Raw genomic sequence first — 21,871 nt, forward strand, 5'->3', positions numbered from 1 at the left:
TATTTGATAGAAATCTGCAGTGAAGGAAAGCCTGACACAGACTGCGCTGCAGCCATTCCTATCATAATCAAAACTGATCTCTTACATCATTCTTCCAGCTCACCACATGCGCATTTAAAGTTGAATTTAAAAGTATGGATGCTGCAGTCACTGCTCTGTGTGTACGGTACACAGTGTTTGGTACAACGGAGCGCCCCCTGCCTCCAAAAATGTGACTAGCCGCGCATGCGCTCTCGAAACTCCGAAGGGGTGTATTCGCCTGCCCTCACGTGGGTGTTTTATACCTTTTCACCACATCTGTACGCTTCGGAATTTCAAGCACTCTGTACGTCAAAATCTCAGCTTAAAGATTAAAACTGATAGTGAAGCATCTTTTTAAATTAAACAAGGAACATGTTTTTATATTTCTGCAAATATTTAAAATTAAACTCTTAGTCTTACTTTGTCATAATACGCTTGCTACCCAAACGGCAGTTTGATTTACCTCTGTTATCATCAAAATTGGAACTATCATGTGAAAGCAAATTACTTTGGTGCTGATTAATAATCTTTCGAGTGCAAAGATCTGAATGAAAGGTTTTAAACTTGTGCAAATATTGAATGTTGAAGTATTCTTAAACAGCACATTTCTGTATCAAAAGGGCGATAACTTCCCGTCGTTTCCGGCCGTACGCTGTGTTCTTTTCAGTTCCACATGGCCAACGCTGTTTTCCCCGCTAGTCAGCTGCCAGATGTATTTAGTGAATATTTTATCAAGAAGGTTTCAGATATTCGTTCTGAACTTGATCAGATGGGTGCACATTCTGCTTCCTCCAGTCATGTTGATGTTCCCACTGATTGTTCTTTTACATCATTTCAGCCAATCAGTGAAAAAGACCTTAAATCCATTATTCTGAAGTCAAAACCAACAACTTGTCCACTTGATGCCATACCCACACCACTGCTTTTTGAGAATCTTGATGTGTTGTTGCCAACTCTTACTCAAATTGTCAATGATAGCCTGTTATCTGGTGTTTAATTGCCACTTACAAAGTTGGAGATACGGTTAAAATAAAAGGTGGCGAATTCCTCCGAAAACGGCGTATGGCTGCCTAAATGGCGGGGTAAAAAACGGTCATACACGTAAAATTCCACTCGTGCAAACAACACGAGTGTACGTGGGAGTTTCAGCCCACGAACGAAGAAGAAGAAGAAGAAAGGTGGCGAAGAAGGTCGGATCTTGCATGTGTTATTTTTCAATTTCAAAGTAAACAACGGTGTCCAGGTTCAGGTCATGCAGGCAGATAGATTTACAAGTTTTGACCTACATTGAATAGACCAGCAGTACAGTACAGACAAATTACTGGCCTAAGACTGAACGACATACATCAAAGTAAGGCTCACCTAAAGGACGATTGAAGAAGTAAGTAATCCAAATTTGAACACTTAAGCACAACAGCTCGAATAAGCATCAGCAATCATCCTCATCGCTTGTAAAATCACACACGCAGTCTTTTTGGCGAATGCCTCTGACAACCGACTTGGGTCACCGACTGAAACCCGCCGGTAACTGCACAGTTTCAAGTGCATTGAACTGCGCAATCTCTGTAATTTGTTTTCTTAAGCAGTATTGACGACTGAATACAAAAGCAGACGTTTTATGGCAGAGGCTCGGTAATACCTGAAAATCGACCCTAGGGAAAATATGCAAGATATTGAGAACTCGGAGTGTGTAACCTATATTTTTAAAAGTGTTGAAGTTACTCAAAACCTTAAATTGATGACAACTGCGCTTTGTAAGCATCTTAAGAAGTTAATTTTTTTTTATTAGTTAGTTAGTTTGTGTTATGTGTGTGTGTGTTTATAATTATGTGTGTGTTTGTTCTAGTAGCCTTATCAACATACATGTATTTTACATCTTTGCTTTTGAAGAATCTTCTTGTTTTAGTTATGGAGAGTGTTGTAACCTGTATGTGAAAACTCGACTTTGCTGATTTCAGTGATCAACCCTGCCGCTCAGCAAAACCCCTTCATATCATCTCGGCTGCTGCCACCACAACATTAACAACAGGGTGCGTACAATTGTAGTTTATGCCACAAGTTTACTTTCTGATAGTGCTAGTGTACAGAGATATGAGGGTATCCAGGACAGGTTTACAGTACTTAGCTAAATCAGTGTGTGTGCGTGTGTTACTGTGTGTGTTTATAATTATGTGTGTTTTTGTTCCAGTAGCCTGATCGACACAGTACTATTTTACATCTTTGCTTTTGAAGTATCTTCTTGTTTTAGTTATGGATGGTGTTGTAACCTGTATGTGAAAACTTGACTTTGCTGATTTCAGTGATCAACCCTGCCGCTCAGCAAAACCCCTTCATCATCTAGGCTGCCGCCACCACAACAACAGGGTGCGTACAATTGTAGTTCATGCCACAAGTTTACTTTCTGATACAGTATAGACTGGATGTATAAAACACCGGATGTATGAAAGTCTGGATGTATGAAAGGGGTAGGCAGGGTCCCGGCAGAAGCTACTCTTTGTTATTACTTAGAATTTTCCGGTTGTATGAAAATCGGATGTATAAAAGTCCGGTTGTATGAAAGCAAATCTCTGGTCCCGAGCAGCACAAATGCGTTGTTGCAAGACCGGTTGTAAGAAAACGAAAGTAGACCCAAGTCACCAAATGAGGATGCCCTGAAAACTTCCCCACCAACTGATTTTTATCCAGATTCTATAGCTGTCAACGAGTTGTTCTGTTTAATTTGTTTCTCCATTCCATCATTTTTTTAACCTGTTACAAATTCGTCACGAAGACCCATAAAAGCCCAGAAGGCATTTTTGTTACATTTATAACCAGAGACATTGGTCAAGGATGTGAATCAGTTGTTATCTTTTTATGGTTTTTTTTTATGTTGTTGTATTTTATGTTGTTGTATTTTATGTTGTTGTTTTTATGTTCTTGTTGTTGTTTTTATGTTCTTGTTGTTGTTTTTATGTTGTTGTTGTTGTTGATTTTATCCATTAAACTGATTTTATGTTTAACTCCATTAATAATCTGTTTTGTTTGTCTATTCAGTAATTTTAGCCTGTTATAAATTTGTCATGACTGAAGAGCCATAATAGCCCAGGAAGGCATTTTTTTGTACAATTAGAACCAGAGGCATTGGTCGTGGGTGTGACTCAGTTTTTTTTTATGTTGTTGTTTTAATCCATTAAACTGGTTTTAAGTTTAACTCACTTTTTTGTATTCAGTGCGCGCGCGCGTGTGTGTGTGTGTGTGTGTGTGTGTTTGTTATAAATGTGTGCGTTTTGGAGAGAGAGATAGAGAGAGAGAGAGATAGAGAGAGAGAGAGAGAGAGAGAGAGACAATGACAATGACAAATCTTTATTTTTCGAGGGTGACAAGAATAAGCATAGATATGCTTTTTTGCATCTGGCCCTCGCCCTAAAGAGGGACTAAACTATTTTACTGACTATAACTATGACTAGGGAAAAAAAGGTTACATAAAAACATTAATGGTAGAACATATAAGTTTATGTACATGAAGCGCATTATGTAGAAGCATTGTAGATCATAAGGTAGTGTTCAAAATTGGGTGTAAAGCAATGAAGATAAACGGAAAGTAACCCAACAATACATTAGCTCAGCAAAACAATGTATTACAGAGCCAAATCTTCGTGATTTTGTCACAATAAACCATAATTCCGATGATGAACAACTGTATACAAAGAAAACATACCAATCAAGTTTATTTGTTCATAGAGTTCATTAAATGGAAAGAATATTTGGTTCTAAAAGAATCTGTGTTGGTGGATTGCCGCAGGGCGTCCGGAAGAGCGTTCCAGAGGCTGCTTCCTGAATAAACAAGACTTGATTTAAATAGGTCTATCCTAGGAAGAGGAGTGTTTAGTTTTATAAAGTGGTGCGAATTCTTCAAAGAGAACTTTGAGCAAATGGTTTCGGGTGCATTTTCTGTCATAATTTTATGCATCATTATTCCTTTGTTGTAATTCATTCTTGACTTCAGAGGTAGGACCCCTATGTTGATGTAGTCTGAGTCGGTGAGAGTAGTCTGTTTGAGTAATACTACTTTTAGCGCTCTTTTGTGTAATCTGCTGAGTAGCTTTAGGGAATTATCACTTGCAGAGTCCCATAGAGTGGATGCGTAATCAATAAGAGACTGAATATGAGCAGTGAAAAATAACTTCCTGGCTTGACAATTAAGGAAGTGTTTAATTCTAGATAAGAGGTACACTTTCTTTGACACTAATTTACTAAGTTGTTCAATGTGAGTTGACCAAGACAGGTTGTTATCGATGTGGACACCTAGAACTTTGTGATGGTCGACTTTTTCCACTATATTGCCGTCAATCATTAAATCGGGACCAGTTGAGGTAAAATTCTGTCGTTTTTGTCTAGTTGTAATTATCATATATTTGGTTTTCTTTGGGTTAAGAGACATGTGATTTAGGTCAGTCCATTCTGTCAGCTGGTTTAGACTTCCTTGGAGGGATTCTGATAAGCGAGTTAAATTTTTGTTACTGGAGTGAATTGTGGTATCATCTGCAAAAAGTTCACATAAATGTTGAATATAAAGGGGGAGGTCATTAACATATATTGAGAAGAGCAGAGGTCCTAATACCGATCCTTGTGGTACACCGTAATCTACAGCTTGCATGCTCGATGCTCTAGTGTTTGTAAGAACTGTCTGTTGTCTGTCAGAGAGGAATGAACTAACAAGATTGATAGTATCATATCCGACGCCATACAAACCGAATTTTCTAAGCAATAATGTGTGATCAATTACGTCAAAGGCTTTTGCAAAGTCTACGAAAATGGCACCACAGAATTCATTATCGTTTATTTTGTCCAACCACTGATCAACAAGAGAGATTAAGGCAGTGTGGCAGGAATGCTTAGCTCTAAATCCTGATTGTTTAGGATGGAATAAGTTGTTTTGGTTGAAATGTGTTAGGATGTGTTTGTTGATATGCTTTTCCAGTGGTTTTGATAACACAGACAAAATGGAAATTGGCCTATAATTTGAGGGGTCTCTTTTGTCACCTGATTTAAACAGAGGAATGACTTTAGCCTGTTTCAGGGCGACTGGAAAATATTTTTTGTCTAAACAGAGATTGTAAATGTAGGTAAGTGTTTCAGAAATTACGGGGGCTGACAATTTAAGAATCCTACCATCAAGCCCATCGAGCCCCCGGGTGCCTGTTTGCTTGAGGTGTGTAAGTGCGTGAAAAACTTCAGGTACTGTAAGAAGGGGAATTTTTGCTGGACATGAAATTTGTTTTGATTTGCAAAATTCTTCTAAAACTTTCAAATCATTTAATTTGGACTTGTCATTTTTAATCACAGTTTCAGCAATTTTGGAAAAATGTGTGTTTAAAGCATCGGGAGATATGTCCTTGATACAACTCGGATGACTGGCAGCCTTTTTATTCGTAAGTTCATTTATTGCCTTCCATATATTCTTTGAGTTTTGCTTTGAACTTGATGCTAGGTCACGACAATATTTTATCTTTTTTGTTCGTTTAAGTGAATTTACCTTATTTCTCTGTTCTCTGTATTCCTCTTCCTTGCCAACCGACTTTAAAAAATCGCGATGGTCAATGGCATGTTGTAAATCATTATCAAACCATTTAGGTTTTACAATGTGCCTAACTCTCTTTATTCTCCACGGAGCATGTTTATCGTATATGTCATTGAAGGCACTAAGCCAATGTGTTAGGGCTTCGTCCGGATCCGTAAAATTGTAAGTATCAGATAGTGGGGAATTCCAAAGTTCATGTAGAAAGGTGTCTTCGTTAAATTGAGAAAAAGAGCGGTATTTTATTGTCTTGTGACCAACTTTAGGAATTTTGACACCCTTTCTTGACCATGTTAAACAGACAGGAAAATGATCGCTGCAACCATTGGCTGGAACACAACATTCGACAATATTATGGTGATCAGTAACATAGATATGATCTATCAGAGTACTGCTGGATGATGTGACTCTAGTGGGAGTGTTGACTATTTGTTTAAGATTATAGAGGTTAATCATATCAACCCACTGCTTGTTTTGTTTAAGCAAATCAACATTAAAGTCTCCCAACAGAATTGTTTCCTTTGACTCGAGCAGAACTGCATCTAACATCTGTGTAAAGTTATCTGACCAGTTTGCTCGCTCTGCGGGATTTCTATAACAAAATCCTATGAGGAGTGGAGGTGCTCCTCTCAACTTAACTTCAATCCACACAGATTCCACGAAGTTCTCAAGGTGTATTATTCGTGTATAACTAATTGATTCACTTATGTACAAAAGTATACCAGTTTCTCTACTTTGCTGAGGGTCTCTGCGTAACGTACTGTAACCTGGAATAACAACGTCAGAATCCGAAATCTGAGGTGTTAATCTTGATTCTGTGATCCCAAAAATGTGAAAACTTGTTCCAGTATTTAACAGCATTGTAGAAATATCATTGATTTTATTTATAGCATGGTTAATGTTCAGGTGCCCAACACGGAGACCCTGTTTTGTTGGCCATGTAGTAGGAGAGCTACTCATATTTAAGCTCAAGTAGCGTTTTGGGGCGTTTTTTGTTTGTTTGTTTGTTTAATTAAACAATATACTTATTGATACTGAATCAGCTAATTATCCAGTAAGCAAGACAACAAAATAATGAAGAGATACAAAACAGTGATGGAACCAAAATGATATATGACACTTTACGAAACACAACGTCAAGCGTAAATTAACTAGTAAAGAGACAAGGAACTGTTTCCGACGACAAACTAGGTAAACAGCGAAAACAAACAATAAGCAAGTAGAAAATCGAAAAGCAGACAAGCACAATTAGGAAACAGGAAAATAAAAATAAAACGGTACTGTTACCGTTTATAATGATAAAGAACCAAACTAAAACTACAGAACTAGTGTAATAGACTCTTAACAAGTCTGACACAAAGCAGTTGACACAAGAGTCAATGTTGACACACTTGTCGCTTAGAAACAGAAGTCACTTTCAATCCGATAGAAAAGGGCGAATCGCTTGACCGTCCGAACACACTGCTGTCACTAAAGCTTGTCCGATTAAAGGCGCACAATAAAGGAGCACGCACACATCGAGTCTCTGTCTCACGCAAGACAAAGAATGTGATTCTCGTCTCTTTGTGAAAGAGTTGCTGTGACAGCCTGAACCACAGCACAGTAAAAACGAAGGTAATATGAAGTTCAATCAGGAGGATAAAGGCCACGAAATCATGCTCACACCCTCACAAGGGTAAATTACTAAATGTTCGTGCAGTAGCACAGTCGTACATAAAAGTATGCAAAGTGTTACCATCATGGCAGATGACACCAATAATGCTGTATTGTCTCGCATTCTCTTACCGCACGCACACACAAACACACACACACACACACACACACACACACACACACACACACACACACACACACACACGCTCATACACACATGCGCTCACACACACACATACACACACACACACACACACACACACACACACACACACACACTCATGTAAGAGTAATCCAAAAAATAAGTCGTCACACCTATGAAATACACTCCACGTGACATTACACCAGCGTACACATATCCGAGTTGTACTTGTAGTAGCCCTGGTAGCTGGAGGGTGGGGAACACTGTTGAAGATGTGGGAGCATGGGACCGTATGCACTGTGGGGTGGCACTGTGTTATGGTGTGTCTGGAGCGGGAATGATGAAGGAAGCATGTGGCGCGGGGGAGACCAAGGGGAGAGAGAGAGAGAGAGAAAGAGAGAGAGAGAACTCAGAAAATGTTATTTGTTACGCCAACGGTCATTACAAAGCTTCCACGACCAAAAACATTGTCAAAAGCGCAAAAGGGTTGTGGAGGAAACACACACACACACACACACACAGGGACGGGGGGGGGGGGGGGGGGGGTGGGGGCGGAGAGTGCACGGCCTTATGCAAAGCAGAACAGTTCCTTACACAAACAGTTGCTCTTTCTATCGGTTGTCCTGACTGTGTCAGTGTATGTAAGTACATGTACTTTTCCACTTGTTATTCACAAACCTTTCCTTCTAACAAGGATATGTATCAAAACATTTAAACATAAAAAACAAATAAATAAAAAAATGATATGAAAAAACCCTACTTTTATCAAGTAACAGACGCGTGGCCGGATGTATGAAAGTCAATCCACAATATTTTCATACATCCGGTTAACCGGATTTAGTAAAGACCGGATGTATGAAAGACAAAAAGTGGGTCCCGACGACTTTCTTACATCCGGTCTCGACTGTAGTGCTAGTGTACAGAGATATGAGGGTATCCAGGACAGGTTTACAGTACCTAGATAAATCCGTGTGTGTGCGTGTGTTACTGTGTGTGTGTTTATAATTATGTGTGTGTTTGTTCCAGTGACCTGATCGACACAGTACTATTGAGTCACTTGAGAAAAAGTGACTCTATGTAATCGGTCAGTGTTAGTCTGTCCGGCCGTCCGTAGACACCACCTTAACGTTGGACTTTTCTCGGAAACTATCAAAGCGATCGGGCTCATATTTTGTTTAGTCGTGACCTCCAATGACCTCTACACTTTAACGATGGTTTCGTTGACCTTTGACCTTTTTCAAGGTCACAGGTCAGCGTCAAAGGAAAAATTAGACATTTTATATCTTTGACAAAGTTCATCGGATGTGATTGAAACTTTGTAGGATTATTCTTTACATCAAAGTATTTACATCTGTAGCCTTTTACGAACGTTATCAGAAAAACAAGGGAGATAACTAGCCTTTTCTGTTCGGCAACACACAACTTAACGTTGGGCTTTTCTCGGAAACTATAAAAGTGACCGGGCTCAAATTTTATGTGAACGTGACTCATTGTGTTGTGAATAGCAATTTCTTCCTGTCCATCTGATGCCTCATATAATATTCAGAACTGCGAAAGTGACTCGATCGAGCGTTTGCTCTTCTTGTTTTACATCTTTGCTTTTGAAGTATCTTCTTGTTTTAGTTATGGATGGTGTTGTAACTTGTATGTGAAAACTCAACTTTGCTGATTTCAGTGATCAACCCTACCGCTCAGCAAAACCCCTTCATCATCTAGGCTGCCGCCACCACAACAACAGGGTGCGTACAATTGTAGTTCATGCCACAAGTTTATTTTTTGCTAGTGTCGAAAATATTAGAAGTACATGTATCTCGGACATACATTTGCTTCGATCATTGTTTTAACTGGTCAACTACGTGTTTCCTGTTTGTACGTAGTAAGCGGTGCAGCTCTTTCAAAACGCTTGAAAATCCCGACTAAGTTATTTCCGAAAAACGTCTATTGTGGAGTAACCCCATTTTCTGGTACAGGAATAACTTGTTTGATATCAATGAATTTTTCATGAAATTTCGGTTCTGCTGTGAAATTCTAATGATGACTGAGTGATACCCATAACCTTTAAATCAGCATATGAATCACCCCACCCCCTCCCTTTCCTTTCATCTCACTTCACTTTGACCCAAAACAAATGTCTGTTTGTTGTACTAGGTTGTTATCATCTCTGCTTATGTGCATATTTTTGTGTTGACAGATTATGTAATGTTGAAGGGATGGAAGAAAAAGCTTCCACGACAAGACCACAAGTGGATATCCGAAACGTTTTACAAAGTAAACCCCATCTCCAAACGACCAGACTTTCAAGAAACAAAGGCCCAACAGATGTGGCACTACCCTCCTGAGGGTTGCTCAGGAAGCAGCATGCGACCTAGAATAGAGGACTACTTCTGTCATCGGGTATTTGTGTGGCTGCCTAAAAGAGCGCATAAGTGCATAATCCCATGTCCAAACCCTGACTGCGACCAAGCTGATCTGAGTCTGTCTGGACTTTACCCTAAGGTATGAACTATTTTCTCTTTTAATTTAATATTAAATTACATATTCTTACTCCAATTCTCATAAATGCATTGACTTCAGTCTCACATGCTAGATGTCGAAAAAAACACTCAAATTACCTGCCCTAGAAGGGTGGTAACCAAGCAAAACAAAACGCCATAGCCGTAGCTATGGGCTGACCTTGCTCAGTTACCCATAACACCCTGCGCGCCCCGTGAGCGCCAGCATCCGGAATAATCATTCTCGATAATATAATATACACGGTGGACGTGTCGAATTTCGTCACTCGCTTTTGGCCTTCACATGCCGGCTCGTCCGTGAGACTAGCGGTTGTCTTGTGGGTCTACCTGTCCTTCTACCTTTTGGTGAGATCTTGGTTTTTATTTGGTTGATAGCTTTGTGTTTTGACATCCACGCAGAAGTGTTTTGTTCTGTGTGACTGTTTTCGCCGGTCTTAAAATGGCCGACAACAAAGCTAAACTTGGTGCGAGACTGGAAGGAGACAAGGCTCTTAGCCCGGTTAAGAAAACTAAAGCTATATGAGTAAGACTAAGAACGTTGATTTGCCTATCATGCGGGTTGAAGATCCGTCAAATAGCACTTCTTTTGATGTTCCTATCCCTCCTAGGGAGGGCCGGGTCAGTCCTTTCACAGCTCGCTTCCCCTGTTGGGGATAATCAGCCGGGGCCTTCAGCCTTAGGCTCATTAAAGACTGAATTGTTTGAATTTATTTCGCAGCAGTTCGCGTCCCGTTCGGGGGTCCCTCCTCTGCCACCGGCGGTAGGGGATCCTTCCTCCCTAGCTCGGCTGGGGTCGTCGTCGTCTGTGACTTCGACTGATGGGGGGGGTGGCCGCGCGGCCATTCCCTCTTCGCACTGGCATAGTGCACCTGACCAGTTCGGGTCAACCCTCTCTGCCTCTGGTAGTGCGGCGGTTGCGCTCGAACACTCTCTCCGCAAGGGGAGGGGGTCTGCTCCCTCTCTGTCTCTTCCCGCTCACCTTGCTTTCAGCTCGGCTGGGTTGGGAAGTCAGCCCTCTCACCTTTTGGGAGAGGGAGAGGGGGGGGGGCATGGTAAGTCACAGCCTGGGCTTGGTCCCACTCTGCCTCATTGGGGGCAGGATCGGGTGGCCGCTGGTGGACTGACGTCGCAGTTGGTACCGCTATTGTCCTCGGCTAGCAGCCGCCCCTCTCCCCAGTCGGGGTGGGGGGGGGGGGGGTGGTGGGGCTACAGGACTACAGCAAGTTGATGGGTGGGGGCGTCCTTTTACGGTCTCGCCTCACACCCAGTCTTCCCCTCTCAGGGGTCATTTGCTGCAGCGACGAGCCAACTTCCCCCTCATGCGGGGTGCGGGATAGCTCACGCTGGCCAGACTGGTTTTGTCGGCTGGGGCCAAGCGCCCGCACAGCAGTCGGCGAACAATGGGCCTGGCGCGGCTTTGTTCAGCGGCCCCCCTCTCCCTCCTTTTCGGCAGGGCGCTGTGCCTGCTGTCTATTCTTCTTCCCCTGTGGGTCAAGCGAGTGGCAGTGGTTGGCACGTGGGATCTGGGCACGCTTTTGATTCTCCTGTCTCCCCTCCTTTGTGTGATGACACATTGGATGGTGGGGACTCTGATTCTTCTGTGGAAGAAGAGGAGTTTGTAGTCTTGCCTGTTGGGTTTAGACAAGCCATGAAAAGGGCGGCTTCAGTGGCAGCTGTTTATTTTCCGGAGGGGGTGGTGGATTCAGGCCAAGGTGTCTCTTTCCCCCCCTCTGCTGTGGAAGATTTTCGGCCGGCGAGAGAGGAATCACAATTGTTTCGTTTTGTGGAATCTCCTGCTGTGGCTTACCACATGTCGCAACTGTTGGCTCGACCGGCTCCTCAGGGGAGCGGTCTTTTGCCTACTCCTTTTCCTTTGTTACATGCGCATGGTCCAGCACCTCCTCCTGCTAGCCCATGGCTGGCTTCAAACACACAGGCCACTGCTTTTTCTCCATTAGTGCAGAAAAAGTTGGACTGGAGTGTGAAGTCTAGGAACTTTGTTCAGACTTTTGCTTTGCCAAGGGCGGTTTTGCCGATTCCGCATGAGTTGCTTGCTTTGTTGCCAAAACAGCCTTCTGCTAAGGAGGGAGTTTCGTTCTCTGATGCTTCTCTCTCCTCACTTGAGGAGATGGGGAGGCTTGATCTTGAGTTGGCTTCAATGGCTGAGACTTTGCTTCGGGCTCTCACACGAGCGGTTGCATCCTCTTTGGAGCCTTTTAGGCTTAGGGAGGACGCCTCAGCCAGTGACATCTCCACATTGCTTGCTGCTTTAGGGATAGTGAATTCTGAGAGGATGAGCATGTCAGCAAAGCTGTATGTTCATGCTGTTTTTTCACGGCGTGATCTGCTTCTCTCTCAAGCAGGCTTTTCACACCAGTCCACTGTGGACTCGCTTAGTTCCTCTCCGTTCGTTGAGGGCTCTCTTCTGGGAAGAGTGGCCCTGGACGCAAGGCAGCAGGAAGTTCAGGAGGCTAAAGACAGGCATCTTGTGGGGCTTTCGTTTAAAATCCCAAAGAAATCTCAGTCTTCTCAGCCTTACAGGAACATGAAGCAGCACAGCTCCTCTCGCCCTAAAGAACAAGGGGATAAGGCGACACCGTTTAAGGGTGCTCCTTATCAAAAGAAACCTTCGTTCGGAAAGGGAAGGGGGGGGGGGGGAGGCACGAAAGCCCTCCCCCCAATGAGGCACTCCCGATCACATCACCCCTGTTCCCCCCACTCTTGTGGTGGCAGGGGGCCCCTCCAGGGCTATATCTGCATGGCAGGCATTAGTGCACAGCCAGTGGATATTGCGGGTGGTGCGATCGCGATTCCGGCCGTTGTGGGAGGAGGAAAAGGCTCCCTTGACCAGGGTTCCTCCTCCCTTTCGTTTTCCGGCCAGTCAAGAGGCCAGGGCTGTCATAGAGACAGAGATCAGTTCTCTTTTGGCCAAGGAGGCTATAGAGGAGATTGTGGATCTTGCCTCTCCCGGGTTCTACGGACGGTTGTTCGTAGTGCCCAAGGCAGACCTGTTTACCAGTACGATTTGGGCGTATTTTGTACGCCAAATTATTATCGGTACGCAAATACGCGACACACGCACAAAATACGCATAAGAAAAAGTCTAGAATACGTTTTCCGGTGTTGGTGTTCTGATTACGGGATGGTACAACTGATACCGGTTTCGGTCGAAGGGAGATAACCATGACAGCGAGTCTTCAGCTGTGGAAACCTTGTTCAGTTGTTGGCACGTGCGATCGTCTGGACAATTGTGGCAAAATGAAGCGGTAAAATGTGCCAGTTTCGGATGACTGTACCAAGTCTAAACAGCAGAAGCAGCAGATTTTCTTGGAGAAATATAAGAAAGAGCCAGGCATTGTGGAGTCAACTATGGGAAAAAGTCATGCACACTGCAAGTATTGTAAATCAGATTTCTCCGTTGCCCATGCTGGGAAATATGACATCGAAGGACACTGCAGTTCCAAAACTCACCTGGACAGGGTTGCTGCAAAGAAATCCGCTGAAAGCTGCCAAGAAATTATGAAGTTCATTCCCGCAAAGCAAATCCTGCCAGAAGAAAAGGCTGTAGTCCGTGCTGAAGCAATGTTTTCTGAGATGATTGTAAAACTGAACTTGCCACTGTCAACCGCAGATGTTATTTCACGAACTTCATCTTTTCATTATCAATCTGTTTGGAAGACACTGGTTATAATGCTATAAACTGACAGGTAAATAAAATTGTTTTATCCCTGTTGTATTGGAAGGAGTTAAATTCTGAAGGTGTTCACAAGACATGCTATTCTTACACAAACACGTTTGCACCCACGCGTACATTTTCCCGAGCTTGCAAAGTACACCAACTTTTTGGAAAATACACAACTTTTTGGGAAAGTACTCTTGCCTCGGGTTTAGGGTAAACAGGTCTGCCAAGGCTTCAGGCCGCTGGAGACCTGTGCTCGATCTTTCGTTGCTGAACAAGTTTCTTCGAAAGATCAAGTTTCGTATGGAGACCCCGGCTTCGGTCAGGGAGGCTCTTCGGCGGGGAGATTGGGTGACCTCGGTGGACTTAACGGACGCTTACTTTCACATCCTTATGCATCAAGCAGACAGGAAGTGGCTCCGTTTCCGCTGGGGTCATCGGATCTTTCAGTTCAGGGCTCTGCCCTTTGGTCTTTCCCTGGCACCGTGGGTGTTCACAATGGTGATCAGGCAGTTGGCCGCGCTGATCAGGCAGAGAGGATCCCGCAGTGGGGCACTGCGGTTATGAAATTAAAGGCCCCTCCTGTTTTTGGAACCGCAGGAGCTTTCTAGTTTGATGTTAGGTAGATTTTTGGTTCCTCTTTCCTGTCATGCTCTCTTTTTCTTCATGAATTCTTTTCCTTTTTCTGCCTTCTTGCTCATTCACCTGTATTTTTTCCAAAAATCTCTTCTCTTGCCGCTTGTCTCGCGATTCATGTATAGTTTAATCTGTTAGTGTTCTGATGTAAGTCCAGCAGTAGATAGGTTAAGCCTATTTTAACACACTGGAAACTGGTAATCTTCCAGTAGGTATTAATTTAGTTTTACTAAAGCCTGCTGGGACACAAGTAATGGGTTAGTGCATTTGTAAACAGGAATCGCTTGACAAGTGGCCCCCTTCATCCCCCCCTTCCTCGTCCTGATATGGCTCTGCGTAGTCGGCTGGACGTTAAGCAACAAATAAACAAACAAACAAAGGCAGAGAGGAATACGGTTGAGGACGTACCTCGACGACTGGTTGATCTTGAACCAGAGTCAATCAGTGTGCCTCTTGCACACACAACTTGTGTTGGACCGGGCTTTAGACCTGGGATTCTCTGTGAATCGAGCAAAGTCCGAGTTAACTCCTTCTCAGAGGTTTGTGTACCTTGGTATGGCGTTCGACACCGTCTCTTGGACGGTTCGTCCGACGCAGGAGAGAATTCAGAGACTTCACGCTCTTATCTCGGCTGTCTCGAGCGGACAGCAGGCTTCTGTGAGGGTGCTTGCCTCGATTCTAGGTCAGATGGAATCGATGGCAACGTTGGTTCCCTTAGGAAGAGTGTACAAGAGACCGTTTCAGGCTGCTCTCAGGTCTCTTTGGGATCCGACCTCTCAGGACTGGGACAAGAGTGTCCCCGTTCAGGGATGGCTCAGTCACACGACGTGTTGGAGGCTGGATCTGGATTGGATCTCTCAGGGGGTTCCCATTGCTCTGCCCCCTCCGGACTTAGACCTCTTTACAGATGCGTCTATGGCCGAATGGGGAGGTCACATCGGCGGTCAGACGGCCTCGGGTCGATGGCCTCAGTCTCAGCTCCTTTGGCATATCAATCGGCTGGAGTTAGAGGCAGTAGCCCTCAGTCTGCGTGCCTCTCAACCTCTGGTGGTGGGCAGGCATGTCAGGTTGCATACCGACAATACCACTGTGGCTGCCTATGTCAACAAACAGGGAGGAGCTCGGTTCTTTTCCCTGTCAGACAGAGCCTGCGAGATTCTGGTCTGGTGCCACACGAACCAGATCATAGTCTCAGCGAAATATCTCCCGGGCAGGCTCAATGCACTGGCGGACTCGCTCAGCAGGTCCTCTCAGGTGTTGCACACAGAGTGGACCATCACTCATGGGGCTCTCCAGCGCCTGTGGACTCAGGTGGAAAAGCCTATGATCGATCTATTCGCAACGAGGTTCTTCAGGAGGCTTCCGATTTTCGTGTCCTCGTTTCCGGACACGGAGGCTTGGAAAAGCAACGCAATGGAGTTCTCTTGGGTAGGCCTTCAGGCCTATGCGTTCCCCCCCTTTCCTCTGCTCAGCAGAGTGGTGAGTTGCGAATCACCTCTCTTTCTTGTCCGCTCAAGGCTGCTCGGCTTCTTGCATGTGGAACCAACCAAAGTGGAAACAAATACTTGATCACAATTTTTCTTACATAATCCAGTATGATTCCTGGACGTAAACGACACAAGATAAAAGGAACTCTGGCGCTTGTTGAGACATCCCTATTGCATTGCATTTCAACATTTGCCAGAAAAAGGCTAGCGGGAGAATTGCGTAGCTAAATGCGTAACAATAGCTGATACTTTGCGTTCTTCTTCCACTGTTGTCCTGTCATCGTCTACATCACAGATTTTCTGTTACTGGCATTGTTACAGCTTGTCAAAGACTGTCTGGCACTCGAACAAAACACTTCAGGAAAAATTGCAAGCAGAGAAAGCCCATTGCAGTCAGGTAATTGCAGCTCTACAGAAATGTTGAAATGCTATTTCTTTTTGGGAAAAAACCCCGAAAAAACAAGAAAAAAACCTGCATGATTTTCTGGATTTTCTAGATTCTGGAAGTCCGGTGTCAGGTCTCTTGTGAGACAAGAGAACTGAAGTTGTGAAAGTAATACAGTAGAACCTGCCCTGGCGACCGCTTTCTCGATAACAACCACCTGCCCACTAAGGCCGCCCCAAAGGATCCCAGAGGAGTTAGTTAGTTAGTTAGTTGTTGCTTTTTGGGTCCAGCGGGCCATATAGGCCAAATCAGGACCCCAGCCCAGGGAGTACGATTCACCTTTCCATAACAACCTCACGTCTATAAAGACCACTTTTCAGTTTTGGAAGGTCCAGACCTGTTTACCCTTACTATTTTGGAGTAATTTATTACTATTTTGTTAGGATTTGGGGGGGTAAATACTCCATTTGAGTTCAGACTACGATTTTCAAATGTGCTTCAACTAAGGTTGGTGTTACTAATGTTGTTTGTAACCACTGGGTTACTATTTTGGTCATCAGATTACTATTTTGGTCATCAGATTACTATTTTTTTAGGGCGGGGATGTAGCTCAGTCGGTAGCGCGCTGTATTTGTATCCAGTTGGCCGCTGTCAGCGTGAGTTCGTCCCCACGTTCGGCGAGAGATTTATTTCTCAGAGTCAACTTTGTGTGCAGACTCTCCTCGGTGTCCGAACACCCCCGTGTGTACACGCAAGCACAAGACCAAGTGCGCACGAAAAAGATCCATGTCAGAGTTCGGTGGGTTATAGAAACACGAAAATACCCAGCATGCTTCCTCCGAAAGCGGCGTATGGCTGCCTAAACGGTGGGGTAAAAACAGTCATACACGTAAAATTCCACTCGTGCAAACCACGAGTGCACATGGGAGTTTCAGCCCACGAACGCAGAAGAAGAAGAAGAAGACTATTTTTTTACTTGACCATTACTCTTGTCAAGGTTTGGGGGTAAACAGGTCTGAAGGTCCCTTGGTTGGTCGCTGTGGACAGGTTCGTCTGTATTACTTTTTCATTTGCCTATATGCACGATTTCACTTGTTCTCGTTCACAGCCAGTTGTAAAGTGATGGGTGGCCGAGTGGTAACGCACTTGCGCTCGGAAGCGAGAGGTTGCGTGTTCAGGCCTGGGTCAGGCCGCAATTTTCTCCCCCCTTTCCTAACCTAGGTGGTGGGTTCAAGTGCTAGTCTTTCGGATGAGACGAAAAACCGAGGTCCCTTCGTGTACACTACATTGGGGTGTGCACGTTAAAGATCCCACGATTGACAAAAGGGTCTTTCCTGGCAAAATCGTATAGGCATAGATAAAAATGTCCATCAAATACCCGTGGGACTTGGAATAAAGTAAAAAAATTCCATCTCACACGGCATTAAGTCTCAGGAAACATGAATACACGCATGCAGGAAGAAAAAAAAAAGAAAAAAATATGGGTAGCGCCGTATGTATGGCAACTCGCTTTCCCCGGGGAGAAAGCAGCCCGAATTTCCATGAGGGTAACCTCACTGGACTGTAAATCTTATCCAATCCAATCCAATCCAATGTGTGAAGAATTGTGCTTATCCACATTGTGAAGAATGGATGCCTTTAGAGAGGTTGTTATTTGATGCAGGGTTTCCGATTCCAGTCTTTGTGAGATTTGAAGAACAACCTTTGTTGTCAACATTTCTTTCAATTGAAACGAATTCATGAGCCGTTGGCACAATTATTATTTATCCTCTTTTTTTTATTTTTACATTTAGTCAAGTTTTGACTACATTTTTTAACATAGAGGGGGAATCGAGACGAGGGTCGTGGTGTATGTGTGTGTGTGTGTGTGTGTATAGCGATTCAGAGTAAACTACTGGACCGATCTTTATGAAATATCCCCAAACGTTTTTTTCATTTTTTTGATAAATGTCTTTGATGACGTCATATCCGGCATTTTGTAAAAGTTGAGGCGGCACTGTCACACCCTCATTTTTCAATAAAATTCATTGAAATTTTGGTCAAGCAATCTTCGACGAAGGCCGGACTTTGGTATTGCATTTCAGCTTGGAGGCTTAAAAATTAAGTAATGACTTTGGTCATTAAAAATCTTAAAATTGTAATTAAAATTATTTTTTTATAAAACGATCCAAAATTACGTTTATCTTATTCTTCATCATTTTCTGATTCCAAAAACATATAAATATGTTATATTCGGATTAAAAACAAGCTCTGAAAATTAAAAATCGAAAAATTATGATTAAAATTTAATTTCTGAAATTGATTTAAAAACAAATTTCATCTTATTCCTCGTCTGTTCCTGATTCCAAAAACATATAAATATGATATGTTTGGATTAAAAACACGTTCAGAAAATTAAAAAGAATAGAGATATATGTATATAAAAGCGTGCTATCCTCAGCGCAACCGCTACCGCGCTTTTCTGGATTGTTAATTTCACTGCCTTTGCCACGAGCGGTGGACAGACGATGCTACGAGTGTACGGTCTTGCGGAAAAAATGCAATGCGTTCAGTTTCATTCTGTGAGTTCGACTGAGCTTGACTAAATGTTGTATTTTCGCCTTACGCGACTTGTTTATTGTGCTATATGTACATAAAAAACATTGCGCTTATTCATTAGGAGTTATTTTCAGCGCCCTGTCAATTAACTTTGTACAGGCGTAAAAGCAAAGAACATTTTTTTTAAATTGACAGGACAAGCAGATCCCGCAGTGGGGCACTGCGGTTATGAAATTAAAGGCCCCTCCTGTTTTTGGAACCGCAGGAGCTTTCTAGTTTGCTGTTAGGTAGATTTTTGGTTCCTCTTTCCTGTCATGCTCTCTTTTTCTTCATGAATTCTTTTCTTTTTTCTGCCTTCTTGCTCATTCACCTGTATTTTCTCCAAAAATCTCTTCTCTTGCCGCTTGTCTCGCGATTCATGTATAGTTTAATCTGTTAGTGTTCTGATGTAAGTCCAGCAGTAGATAGGTTAAGCCTATTTTAACATACTGGAAACTGGTAATCTTCCAGTAGGTATTAATTTAGTTTTACTAAAGCCTGCTGGGACACAAGTAATGGGTTAGTGCATTTGTAAACAGGAATCGCTTGACAAGTGGCCCCCCTCCATTCCCCCCTTCCTCGTCCTGATATGGCTCTGCGTAGTCGGCTGGACGTTAAGCAACAAATAAACAAACAAATAAACAAACAAACAAGGACAAGCAGAAAGAGTAATGGTGATATGTTGGCTTCCCGGTGAAAGTTGAATGTGACATGTTGATTATATTGTGTAGCGTTACACAAAGACACTTGCTGTACAATACTTTCAGGTATAGTGTTGAAATAAACACTTGTTGCTCTCGTCTGCCTCAGTCTTGTTAATTGTAATCATTTTTTCTGATTTGTGAGGCTTGGATGCCCGTTAATTGTTTATACATGTATCACATAGCTTGTTTTGCCGTCTTCATGGTTTCTGAATAATTTTCTAAGTTGATATTGAAAATAAAATTTGAATTTTGCAATGTTCGGAATCTGTTGGTCATCTGTGATGGTTTGCACCTGAGAGAGGGAGAGAGAGTTGCGCGTGTGTGTGTGCAGCAGAGTTTGTAATGTGTGTGTGTGTGTGTGACACAGATAGATTCATACAAACTTGTGCATTCCATAAAGACAAACAATTGGTAAGAAGCCTTTAAAATTGGATTTGTTAAACATTTCAAAATTGTGAGCACATCACATCCATGAAGTATTAAGACACTGATATGGCCTCTTTGCGTTAATCATTGAGTCCATTACAACAAATTACTTCAGGCATGATGCAGACACAGACATATGTTTCAATATTCTCAAAAAAGAAAATACACAAAAAATGCAAAAAAAGTTTCTAAACCTATAAAATACAAAAACGTTTCTAAACATTTAAACAGTGGAATCCCCTTATACTCCCCCATTTAAGACAAAATCCATCTCACCATCATCTCCCTCAAACCCCCCCCCCCCCCCCCCCCCCCCCCCATAAAATTATACTAACTAAGACATCAAGCCTAACGTTCAGTGCATTTGTTTGTTGGGGGATTTTGGTCAACTGAAACATTCCACATCTTTTGTGTTTTGAGTATAGAAAGAAAGATGTCTATCCCCCACTCTCAAACAAATCACATATCTAAATTTTGAAACAAAAGGTACAGAATGAATTGAATTGATTGCTCAGACGAGCCCAAAAGTGATATGTTAGCAAGTACATAGCATGTACATTTATGCGCTAAGTCTCCCGAGCAAGCTGCCTGCACAGTTTTTATTATGCTCTGATAATATGACATTGAATAAACAAAATATATTTCTCCTTTAATATTACAGAAGTTAACATTTCATTATTCTAATGTGAATGATCGTTTCCAAACAAACTGCATAATTTGAAGACAAATTCTCTCCATTCACAATCAGAATTACACATGCAGTTTATGGGTAGAGTGACGCCCCCCTTTTAAGACCCCCCAATTTAAGACTCCTCCCCTTTTAAGGCCTTGTTTTCTCAGACTCTGTTCATGACCACTGTAAATTTACCCCCACTTTAAGACTCCCTCCTTTTTCAGACCTTGTTTTTTTTTAGACTTTCTGTTCTTAACCTCTGTAAAATTACCCCCATTTTAAGACTCCCTCCTTTTTCAGACCTTGGTTTTTTTTTAGACTTTCTGTTCTTAACCTCTGTAAAATTACCCCCATTTTAAGACTCCCTCCTTTTTCAGACCTTGTTTTTTTTTAGACTTTCTGTTCTTAACCTCTGTAAAATTACCCCCATTTTAAGACTCCCTCCTTTTTCAGACCTTGTTTTTTATAGACTTTCTGTTCTTAACCTCTGTAAAATTACCCCCATTTTAAGACTCCCTCCTTTTTCAGACCTTGGTTTTTTTTTAGACTTTCTGTTCTTAACCTCTGTAAAATTACCCCCATTTTAAGACTCCCTCCTTTTTCAGACCTTGGTTTTTTTATATTTAGTCAAGTTTTGACTAAATATTTTAACATCGAGGGGGAATCGAAACGAGGGTATGGTGTATGTGCGTGTGTGTGTGTGTGTGTGTGTGTGTGTGTAGAGCGATTCAGACTAAACTACTGGACCGATCTTTATGAAATTTTACATGAGAGTTCCTGGGTATGAAATCCCCGAACGTTTTTTTCATTTTTTTGATAAATGTCTTTGATGACGTCATATCCGGCTTTTCGTGAAAGTTGAGGCGGCACTGTCACGCCCTCATTTTTCAACCAAATTGGTTCAAATTTTGGTCAAGTAATCTTCGACGAAGCCCAGGGTTCGGTATTGCATTTCAGCTTGGTTGCTTAAAAAATAATTAATGACTTTGGTCATTAAAAATCTGAAAATTGTAAAAAAAAATAAAAATTTATAAAACGATCCAAATTTACGTTTATCTTATTCTCCATCATTTGCTGATTCCAAAAACATATAAATATGTTATATTCGGATTAAAAACAAGCTCTGAAAATTAAATATATAAAAATTATTATCAAAATTAAATTGTCCAAATCAATTTAAAAACACTTTCATCTTATTCCTTGTCGGTTCCCGATTCCAAAAACATTATAGATATGATATGTTTGGATTACAAACACGCTCAGAAAGTTAAAACAAAGAGAGGTACAGAAAAGCGTGCTATCCTTCTAAGCGCAACTACTACCCCGCTCTTCTTGTCAATTTCACTGCCTTTGCCATGAGCGGTGGACTGACGATGCTACGAGTATACGGTCTTGCTGAAAAATGGCAGCTACTTGAC

At 42.4% G+C, this 21,871-nt stretch overlaps 1 long non-coding RNA gene across 1 annotated transcript in view; it reads right to left on the reverse strand.

Annotated features, from left to right (window-relative positions):
• Positions 1 to 21,871, reverse strand: part of LOC138945596 (uncharacterized) — a 290,703-nt gene that overhangs the window by 81,591 nt on the left and 187,241 nt on the right. The gene's annotated exons all lie outside the window — the stretch shown is intronic.

Source organism: Littorina saxatilis, linkage group LG13 (genome assembly GCF_037325665.1).
Source record: "Littorina saxatilis isolate snail1 linkage group LG13, US_GU_Lsax_2.0, whole genome shotgun sequence".
Lineage (NCBI taxonomy): Eukaryota > Metazoa > Mollusca > Gastropoda > Littorinimorpha > Littorinidae > Littorina > Littorina saxatilis.